The 12,091-nt window shown below is 32.5% G+C and overlaps 1 protein-coding gene across 4 annotated transcripts in view; it reads right to left on the reverse strand.

Annotated features, from left to right (window-relative positions):
• The window catches only part of Pde9 (phosphodiesterase 9), a 129,921-nt gene that overhangs the window by 79,560 nt on the left and 38,270 nt on the right, over nucleotides 1-12,091 (reverse strand). For all 4 annotated transcript variants that reach the window (XM_034334929.2, XM_034334932.2, XM_034334930.2 and 1 more), the window contains exon 3: nucleotides 5,496-5,745. The gene's annotated coding sequence lies outside the window, so the exon portion shown is untranslated. The remainder of the gene's footprint in view (nucleotides 1-5,495; nucleotides 5,746-12,091) is intronic.

Here is a 12,091-nt window from a genome sequence, read left to right on the forward strand (position 1 = left end):
TCAACTTACATTATTACAATGTAACAGTAATATTTGCATGATTTTTTCCTTAATTTGGGAAAGAAATATAATTTTAAATAGTAAAAGATATTTCTATATTAAATAAAGAAAAATATTAAAAATTTTCAACATTAGATAAAACAAAATTTATAATTACGATTTTTCAAAAATACAAAAACTTCATAATGTAATATTTCAACATAATGCAACGAAGAATTAAATATCCAAAATAAAGTGAAATATATTTTTGGGATTATCTAATGGCAAAAAAGATTCCTTCACCTATTTCTTATAAAACTATATATTTGTATAAATACTAGCAGACAAATTTTAATAATTAAAATAAAAAATAAAAGTAAAGAGAAGAAATTCTGGTTATTAAAGGGTTAACTAGTTTGTCAGTCAATATCTCCGGCACCAAAAAGTCTATTAATAGACCTCCGGTCAATAAAGTATTGAAAACGTGAAACAAGCCTATAGAAGGCAGGAATAGCTGAAATTTTCAATCGTGCGTTTCCATGAACACAGTCGCAAGAAAACTCGTCGCGTAGACGTTTTTCCAAGAACGCGATTCCCTCGGATAATTGCGCCAGGTTACTCTTCTATGCACTTCCTCGTTGAAGGTATTTCTTGGTTGCAATCAACGTGCATACCAGCGAAATATTAACACGACATAGAAACGCGAGCTCGTAGGAGGTGTACGTAGAACGTGGCGCCAGCAAAGAGGAACAGGGCGTTCTCGTGGCAATAAATCGGCACGAGCCTACGATAATAATCGATACTCGCCTACCCACGTAACGAATCGACTTATACAACCCTCTGTGTACGTGTGATCACGATCCTCAAGGAACTCGAAACTCTTTCCTTCTTTTTCCCCTGTTTTTTCTTTTCTTCTTTTTTTTATTCGCAACTTTTGTAAACGCGACTTTTAACTTGCACGCAGCGTCTAGAATGTAATTGCGAGACCTGTCGGCGAAACTTCGCTTTGACTGACTTATCGCTCGATTAATTATACAAGGTGTGGCTGCAATAGCGGGTATAGATGGACATGAGGCGAATTCTCGAGGAAAATTGAATTGGAATTATAGAGCTGAAGACGAAGAACACGTAGGTACTACATTTTTATTATACTTTGATGGCTAATGTCGCGTATTAATTATTTTGATGCATCAATTCTTACATAATTTGTCACCTTCGCATTATTAGTCACTCTATTATATAATAAAAAAGAGTAATTTTGTAATGTACACTCGAGATCAAATTAGGCTTCCAAGGGAAAATAGCGATGTAGGGGAAGCAGAAATTCTCACTTAAAAACAAAATAACATAATTTTTACTATTAAATATTATAAAACTTATCATATAACTGAGAAATATGAATAGAAATTATTAATAATTATTCTCTTGGGGAAACCTGATTTGATAAAACTAACAAAAATTATTTTATCAATAATCTTTTGCTAGGTATAAAAAGAAATGAAAGATAGCAAAACTGATAGATTTTGCAAAATGTGAAAAATTAAATTTAATGAAAGCAATACAGAAGGTAAACATTTTCGTACCCTCAATCTGAAGTTATGAAAAGCAACGAATAACAAAATTATACCGAAACTGTAATTAAATTACTATATATTATTATCGAAAATTGCAACATTAGATTCAACTTCACGAAAACCATTAGCTCAATGAAAAAAAAAAATAATATGTTCCCAACAACCTAATATTTGAATGAGTGAAAATCTATAAAAATTGGTTTAAAAGTAATGGAAAGCTGGTATGTACTTCCAAAGCAACAACGTGTTAGCAATATCATCATATAAAGCAAGACAGACAACATTATCAGTGACGAAAGGAAGGAATAATATCCTCTTTCATACTCGTATCTCCGTTGTTCGCGGTTATTACCAAAGAATACATTATGTCACATGCTTCAGAAACTTCGAACACTTTCTTCCATCCGTTACCATTATTCTATCGATCATTCAGAAAATTGATCAATTTCGTTTCTCTTGTTAAATAATTTCCCAAGATTCATTCATTCGATCGAGTTGATTACGATTTATTATCAGCGTCGAAATTAAAATACGATGTCCACGGAAGTGACGTTTCAATGATTACGAGTGAAACAATCGTGTGTTCCGTGGATTCTAATACTTGTTTCTCTGGCTATCTTAACAACGTACTTGTTTACTTACACGATGTACGCAGCTCGTTCACATGCTCGCATTAACTTACACAACGAATTGCCTTGACGATTATTTAACGCCATTCTCAGCGTAAACACGCTACCGTATCGTCGTATAGCTCGCTGTTTGCATCGGCATGTTCCATTCAGATTGCACCGAATGATGGTCAACGCGAAGCAAACAATCGTGGAACACGACAAGGTAGCGAAACTATTCGGCAACGCTTTTCAGAGCTATTTATCGGCTATGCTCGGCGACGTATGTACCTGGCAACGGATATTCTATTGTGATTTAGAAAGGTTACTGAATGGAAGAATATGCGTATCTTGATATAAAAGTTCTATTTTCAGTTGCATTTCAAATAGAGATTCTTCGAGTAAACATGAATGGAAAGTTTCGAATTGGATACAAAAAGGGCCTCAAGGTGTTTAAACCCTTTTTTAAATAATATTTTCTATTCTTCTTATTACTTTATGTTATACTGCTTAATAAAATACAACAGTAGTTGTATTATAATATTTCAATCCTTAATTATAATTATCTTAATAAGGAATAAATACACCTTTTATTATTTTAATTATTATTCCAATTATTTGAATTGGTATAAATTTTCTAACTTTGCAATGGACATTTTTAAATGGAAAAAAATTCGTACATGTTTAAATTTCAAAAGGTGTAAAAATTTTTGTTGAACATTTTAACGAGACCTGATTCCATTCTTTTTTTTCTTTACATCTCGTATTATCAGATGTTAAAATCGCATAATGCAAACGTACATTTCATTGCGGATTCATTTAACATAATTTTAGAGGAAATTTCATCCGATATGTTACTTTGTATTATTCCCTTTGTGACTGTTCACACGTCTGTCTGAAATGATCATTTAACGATGATCACGTATCCGAGGCTCATAATTACGTAAATTAGAACGTTGTTCTGATTACAATTTCTCTGTGCAAATTATCGTTCGTGTTCGATGAAATCTTGGAATAATACAAAAAAATTGTGGTCAACGTAATCGTGATTAACTCAACTGCGTACATCCGAATTCGTGATAAGGCTGTCTCGGTAAACGTTTATCAAAGCTTCGTGTAATTAGATAAAACTCGCTTCCGGCATAGCAGCAACAAAGTTTCATAGAATTCTCCGTTCGACGTGTCAAAAACTTTGTATGTTTCTTCAAATATTCCCGAAATTCTAAATTCTAAATTCTAAATTTAAAGTTCTACATTCCAAATTCTAAATTCTAAATTCCAAGTTTCAAATTCCAAATTCCAAATTCCAAATTTCAAATTTCAAATTCCAAATTCCAAACTCCAAATTCTAAATTTTTAATTCTAAATTCCAAATCCCAAATTTAAAATTCTACATTCCAAGTTCTAAATTTTAAATTCCAAGTTCCAGATTCCAAATTTCAAATTTCAAATTCCAAATTCCAAATTCTAAATTTTTAATTTTAAATTCCAAATCCCAAATTCTAAATCTCAAATTCTAAAGTCTATGCTCTAAAAAATGATTAGCCCTATACTTTAAATTACACATTTCCACTTGAAAATGGATTCTCAGATATACTGTGCCTCAACAATTCCCGTTCGAGGATTGATTCCTTTTTCTTAGGAAACTCTCTGTTACTTTCCTACAAGCAAGAAACTACGAAGCATTTCCTGGCTGCTGGAAACCATTTTTAGACCGTCGAGGACTCTCCATTCTGGCTGGCACTTTCAGTGCGAGTTAAGAGAGAACTAACAGCCGGAAAACTGGCCTAGTACCACAAAAATGTTGTATAAATCCCGAGGGAGGTTTTCGTATGTTCCTTGAACATCGTATATTATGAGAAGCATTCCAGAACTGTGGAAACTGGATCACCAGACTGTTGCGCACTCCACAATTGCCAGCCTCGATTCGACCAACTATGAAATTGATGTGAATCGAACTTCTGTTCAAGTACTTCTTCCTTATCTAGATCGTAACTTCTACGTTCAATGATATAGAAACATGATTTTCTCTCTTATTCAATTGACTGATCTTTTCATTCAACAGTCAAGTTATTAAATATAATTTACTGTTAGACTGATGCATACAAAATGGAACTTTTCTAAAATTTAGTATGATATTATCATTGACGTAACTAGATTATTTTTCGGGAGTGGGCTAGCTCATTTAGCTTTATTAACCCTTAACTACTTTCGTTATTTAGGCTTACAATACAAAAATATATCGACGGGTTAGAAATATACCCCATGAAGATACTTAAGGGTTAATAGTGTCAAGGGTTATATGTTTAGAATATTAAAACATAAAAATTTTGGAATTTTGGAATTTTGGAATTCAGAATTTACAAATCGTAGAACTGGAATTTTGGAATTGTAAAATTTTTGAATTTTTGAATATTAGAATGATAGGATCGAGCTATGCCTATCCCTACTTCGTTATACCAACGTCTATTACCTTAATATTTCATTATTCCTTTTATCTACAACTTCAAACGCCTAACACAAATATTTCTAATAGTAAATAAAAAAATTCCTAATAATATTTCTATGGATTTCTATGAAAGTTCATACATGGTAACTTTCACTCGAACTCAAATATGGAAGAAACCTTATGCAATGCATCTGTTTAATGTTACCATATCTTTTGTCTGAATAGTTTTGTTATCATGGTTACTGCACTGAGAAAGAAATCCTGGAACGTGAGCCAAGACCATTGCACGTGAAGTTCAGTGGTGGAAAACGCAGCTCGTTTCGAAGCGTCACGTGCGAAACGTTAGCATAAAGTAAGACACATAGAGCGACGAGAGAGACAAATGGAGTCAATAGTTGTCAACAGTGGGAAAGTAAGAGGACGAAACTGTCCCCTGTGCTATTTCAAACTGCTTTCCTGTATGCGACCTTAAACCTCGAGATCTTAAACTTGCTTCACCGCACGTGACACGCGAGCGTAAAGGTGCTCGAATCGAAGCCGGTAAGTAAGTACTTTCTTCCGTGCGCGAAATAAAGTGAAATTTTTTAAAGAATCCTACAGTGAAAGTGTAACGAAAGAAAGAATGAATTAAACAGTGCGTAATTTTAATGAAAAATATCAAAAACTTATAAGATATTTCATTCTGATAAAAATATCTGAAATTTTCTCCGTTGAAAAGAAATGAAATTTTATTGGAAAATTCATGATAAGAAACGCGCGAATAAGAAACACGAAATCGGAAAGAAAATTAAACTTTCCATGTTGAATAAAGAAGAAGTTTGATGGAAATTGCTTGTAAGTAACATCTGGAAGTCGTTGAAAATTCTAAAATATGGTTTCACTTACCTTATTCCAGAGCTGCAGTAATTGGCAAAACCCTTCCTTCCCGTTTTCTTCCCTTTGTGCTCACTCGTCGTCCTTCGTTCTCGGCTCCTCTTTTCGTTCTTTATTCGCCACTCGAAAAAACTTTAAGAACGACCGAAGAGTTCGAGGAACTAATACTCTTCTTGTACGATGAAAAATTGCTCAGACGATGCATAGAATTTTCTTTTCCGTGGAATCGAAGGCCATGGTGTGTCCCGAACGGTTTGACGATCTGAAATAAGATAGAACATAACGGATGATTAGATTAGATTGGACACTACACTTCAGACTTATTACGTAAAACCTTCTTAAAGAAAAAGAGTCTAATTGCTTGAAAATCGTTAGCAAGGTGAGCTTAGCCACTTTGAAAATGTGGAAAATGTGGCCCCTTCATCATTCTGAAATTTCCAAATTTTCAAATTCCCGAATATCAAAATTACATAATTCCAATATTTCTGAATTTCTAAATTTAAGGCTATTCAAATTTTATAATTCCAATGTTCCTAAATTTCAAGACTCTAGGAGTAAAAAATTTCAGAACTCCAAAATTTTTTAATTCCAGTATATCACAATTTCATAATTCCAGAATTCCAGAATATCAAAATGTCATAATTCAAAAATTGCAGAAGTAAAACATTTCAAAACTTCAAAATTTTGAAGATTCAAAGAAAATCCTAATTACGTCAATATTGGAAATCGCGGAAAATTCGTATACTAAACAAAGAAAAAAATTAAAAAGCGAAAGAAAAGCATTTTGAAAATAAATCTTCTCTTCCATGAATTTAGTATTAAATTTTACTTCCTTCCAGAGGAACAACTTCATAGAATATTTGAACCTCCAACAAGGTCGTCCCTTATTTACAAATTTTCACTGCAATGAATTTTAATCCATTTCGTTCCATAATGCCATTCCTTGGCTGCTATAAAATGTACTTTCAGCTTCTAATCAAAGCATCTTCTTAAATAAACCGGAGACCTATTTACAGGAGACATTAATTTACTGTACAAACAGGCGAAGCCACGAACAGACATTGCCTGTTTATTCAGTTCCATAACCAGAAAAGTCTTTCTTAAAAAGTACGTGGGTATCTACGAAAATCAGACGCAAAAGAAAACTTGTGTAAACAGAAGATAGTGCAATTTTGTATAAGAGTAACGAAACTATAAAGCTTGAAACCTCTCGCAAGATTCCGATTCCATCCGAATTTTCCCTGATTATCAACATATTACCGTCAGCGCTGAATTAAGGGGAATTATTCTAAAGGGGACACCCTTCTAAGTCTTTTCATTTTTATTTAATTTAATTTAAAATAAATTTCGAAGCTCTGGTAGCCTAAAGATTCAAAAATCTTGATCAGGTCCTAATTATTACAAGTACTCGTTTAAAAGGGGTGAATATTTTGTAATATTTAACAAAACATTTCTATCTGCCTTACGTTTCTTAAATTTATTACCAATTTCTTGAAAATGCTAAAAAATATTTCTACTATTGTCATTAATTAAAATTCAACCACCTAGTATCATTGATTACATTTATATGCAAAATTATTAAAATTATCGTTATGTAGCTCTACCTAGTTACGCCATTGAGAGAGACGATACCTTCAAGGTTTCATAGTAAATACTAAACTACTTCTTGGAAGCTTCGGTTTTGCTTCTAAAAAGATTTCCCGGTATCCTCGATGGATCTTCTTCACTCTTTAGGTCCGCGTTCATGGAAGCAGCAAGGCAAAAAGACGAAACGATGGATAAACGTCTAAGACGGCAAACAACAGGAAGGATCAGCGGACTTGAAGAATTTTCAGAAAGAACCGGCAGCCTCGAGTGCATGCTTTCTCCAAGGAATCTCGAAATTTATTGCCCTCCATCCACCAAGGATTAAACGTTGTTAAATAAGTGAAAAAAAGGGTCAATGAAAAATTTATTACAATCGTTGAAGCAAAGGGTTCTAGTTAAATTATTCATAATTGAGACATGAATTAAGTGAAACAATATTTTGATAGACAAGAAAATTCTGCGATTGCATTCGATCAGATAAATATACTACTTTTTGTAGATCGTTCAATTAGATCTGATAGGTAACAATTTTCTCCAGCTCCTTTGGTGATCATAATGAAACTGAAGCGTCTGATTTTACGAGCTCGTAAAGAAAACGAGTTGGCAGGCTGTCACTGAACAAATCGTTTCTACGAGATTACCTGCCGTCATAAATTCGACAGCCAATCAGAGGTCTGTCTGAATAGTTGGTAAGCAGGTATCTGTAGCTCCCTATCATTTAACAATTATCATTAAATTCTAACGACAGCAAAATCTGAGAGATAATTCCGTGGAAATCTTGCTCACACGTTAGCTGCTATAAAAATCACCACTTACTGATATTGTATGAAATGTTTAGCTGCTGTGAGTTAGATTGATAGTATCAAAATATATAAAGCCTAACGCCGTTTTTATGCAATTATTTTTATATGCAGTTATTTTTACACAAATAACACTTATGGCATATTAATTTGAAGCTCAAAGTCTAATGAAAATAACCATGCTAAAGCTACATTAATATTTATAATATAAAATAGTTGATTACCAGTTACAATAAGAAATAACAAGTCTAACACAATTTGATGACATAAAAGTATCGCTAAATAACACGTATATTACATTAATTTGAAGCTTAAACTCTATTGAAAAATATTGGACAAAAGTTTTATTAATATTATTCATATAAAATGACTGATGGTTAATTATAACCAACAATGGATAACAGTTACATCCATATGTACCTTTCCCTGGTGAATTTTAATTGGAACATGCAGAACAGAAGTTCCAGCTAATGAACGCACAATACGTGACACGACACAATTAATTTGACATATGTATGTATGGTGCAAATAAACAACCATAATCAATTACGTAATTGGTATAATTTTGAATAACTCGTGGCTTTAAGCGATACAGATTCTGTAGATCGTGTTTTGATAAATGAATTAGAGAATCACCAATAACTAATTCCAGTAATGTAATATAATTGATTAATTAACACTATAACTACCGGTGTTTAATGTGCATTGAATTTTAAATTGAAAATAAAATTTTGAAAAATAAATACATAAATAGCATGTACAGTAATTCTTTATCTCAACAAAAGCCAACGTATAAACTATTAATAAATTTTATAATTCAAAATAAAAAAGCTGAAAAAAGTCAATTTGACCACTTTGGTAGTTCTAATGTTAACAGAACCTTTCATTATGTTAATAAGGAAAATTAATAAATGATGTAGGAAACTTAGAAGCTTACATTGCAAGATCAGATAACCATAATAATTGCCATTATAATATATAATACGTATCCATTTTCACTGTCGTAAAGATTGTGTTAAAATTGCAATCTGCAATCTTCCAGTAAAGTCAAGAAACGAAACATACGATCGAGTCGGCAGAATAAGTTTGTAAATATTATTACAGTCTCGGGTCATAAAGTTCTTTAGCGGATGTCAGGAGTGAAACCACGCTTTCATGTCATCCAAGCTAGGATAATATTCGAATGTTTATGATGCTGATTAACAAAGAAGCAAGCAACATGTCCAGCTAACATTTGCTAGATCGTACCGCGAAAGGTTTCAAAGAAAATGTAAATGCTAACAAAGAACCGACCGGTACACTGATGAGCCTTCGACATCCGTTATTCAGTGGTTTCTTTCCTTCAAGACCGAACATTTTCGAGTAGAGATTCATTAACTAGATACAAAATACTGGATGCGGTAAGAGCTTTCTCCCATAAATGGAAGAAAAAAATAAGAAAAAGATACGAGCTCTTTATACTACAAGTTTTGTATTAGAAAATTGGATATAAAATAGAAAAATAATAATAAAATGAAGTAAAATGAATGATAATAAATAATAAAATGGACAAATATTTTAAATCTGACGAAATTCAAGAATATTCTTTACAGTGAATCTGAAATTTTCTTGATAGATAAATCAAATAATCAATTAAGTGAATTTATGACTTTTCAAACTTGTAAATAACTTGAAGTTATCCATTTCCTGATTGCTCAGAATTTTTCAGAAAATTATCAGATGTGTTTATATTATACTTTGCAGACGCATTAATTATCAACTTCATTTTGAATCAGTCATAGCAGAGGTCAGTTCGTTCGTCATTAAAGAAAATAAACAATGTATTTGCATTTACATTGATAAGGAGGAAACATATGTATACATATATACAACGTTTAGAAAGTGAGACATTGCAAATTATGAAACCTTGGAATAATAAAACTTTGTATAATAAAACAGCAAAAATAATAATGATTGTAAAATATTTGAATAGTGGAATATTCAAATGGTGAAACATTTAGATAACAGAACATCGATTTGCATTATGGGGAAAAAATTAATTTAAATAAGTAATCATTTGAACGATGTAATATTCCAACAGCAAAATAATTAGTTGTTAGAAAGAATGCTCGAACAACAGAATATTCTAATAATAAAACCTCAATCTATTCAACTTTCAAGTTTCTCAAATAATCAAAAATTTAAATAATGAAACATTCAAACGATGTAATATTCAAATAACAAAATAATTGAATTGTGGAAACTTTGAATAGTAGAATATTCTAATAATGAAACTTCAACCTGTACATCTTTCAAGTTTATAAATTCAAAAATTTAGATAATAAAACATTGAAGAGATGTAATATTCCAATAGCAAAATCGTTGGACAATAGAAAGAATACTTCAACAGCAGAATATTCTAATAATAAAACCTCAATCTATTCAACTTTCAAATTTCTCAAATAATCAAAAATTTAAATAATGAAACATTCAAACGATGTAATATTAAAATAACAAAATGATTGAATTGTAGAACCTTTGAATAGTAGAATATTCTAATAATAAAACCTCAACCTATACAACTTTCAAGTTTATAAATTCAAAAATTAATAAAACATTTAAGAGATGTAATATTCGAATAGCAAAATTCTTAGACGATGAAATTTTTGAATATTATTATCCTAATAATAAAATGATAACTGATAGATCTTCCAAGTAAAATAAATTATTACAATAACAATAATTGAAATGATATAATTTTTGGATAATAAAACATTGAGATAGTAGAGCTATTTAGATAACAGAGATTATATTCTACCTACACGGTCCCTTGGAACGTGAATTCATTTCTCAGGTACATACACGGACGCTGACACTATCCTGGCATTGTCTCAAGTCGTAGACGAAAGTTACACAAACATAATTCCACTATTTATTCCGTTTATTTGCATTCATACAAATTCGAATAATCCTAGTGACGTCAACGAGTTGCGCGTGCATTCGCGAGCAAATTTCCACAATCGTTCACCTCGAAAATAAGATCGTCTCTGTGCGAAACAACGACACCTGTGACTGACACCGATTGTCTATTCGTTGTTGCTTATTTCGCCGGAACTTCGTTAGTTTCGCGAACTAGCTTCTCCCGACGATAAATATTTACACATCACCGAATGTGGGTTAACGTTTTTGCATATCGCCCCCACGAAGGATATTGCCGACTATGACAAATGTTATGGATCCAGAACAAACACGTGCTACTGATAAGAGCTTCCTTTTTGTCTAACGTTCTTAATTGCTCGTCCTTATCACCCCATAACTTGCCATTGTTCCGTTTCTAACAAACTTTCACTCCGATTAACACGTTGACTATTAGTCGATGCTGGAGCAGTTCAAAATTTTATTAAATAGGAAATATATATAATTTCAAGAATCTAATATGAATATTTTATAATTAGTAGGGGTGTTTGGGTATTCAGAGCTTCGAGTAATGATCAGAAGGGGTCGATCAGGACCCCAAAAGTTTGTTCGCGTACCCTAATTATCAACTAGGGATTTGAATTCGATTCAAAACAATGTGGTCATTTTCATCAAATCTTAAACGTTGATTGCCACAGTGAAGATATTTATTATGAGACGTATAATTAAGAATAGGAATAATTAATTTTTTAATTTTGAATGTCAAGCATTCAATTTGCTACATTACATTATTAATCAAAATAATATTTTTCTACTGTTTTCTTGTAATTATTATTAAAGTACGTGTAATTCACGATGCGGGTCACTGATGACACCGCTGGCATTCAACGTGTCAAATTAATGTACCAGAAGTGCTATTTGGCGATGCTTTTGTGCCATCTTTTCTCTAAAAGATTTCGTTCGTGTCGTAACCATTTCCATGTCTCCTTCGTTCAATGCTGATTCCCAAGGAAAAGCCTTTCTACATGCATTTCGAGCACTTCTATGACAATTTTCAGGTACTAACAACGCTGCCGAGGAAGAGCGGTTCTTCCTGTTATTCCGTCGAAAATCGAGCCACTTGGCCCGGAAGGTAAAAGCCCTCCTGTTCGGCTAGCGATCGAGCGGAAACTTCAGACATTTGCGTTAGCCCTTCCTGACCTTAACTTGCTCCCTAAAGGCTGTTTGAGTAATGGCGCGGCAGAGAGAAAAATCGTGCAGGAAATAAAGAAAAATCGTTCAACCTCGAAAAGGGGAGCCTGGCTAAAAGCAATAAACGTTCGCCAA

Source organism: Osmia lignaria, chromosome 14 (genome assembly GCF_051020975.1).
Source record: "Osmia lignaria lignaria isolate PbOS001 chromosome 14, iyOsmLign1, whole genome shotgun sequence".
Classification (NCBI taxonomy): domain Eukaryota; kingdom Metazoa; phylum Arthropoda; class Insecta; order Hymenoptera; family Megachilidae; genus Osmia; species Osmia lignaria.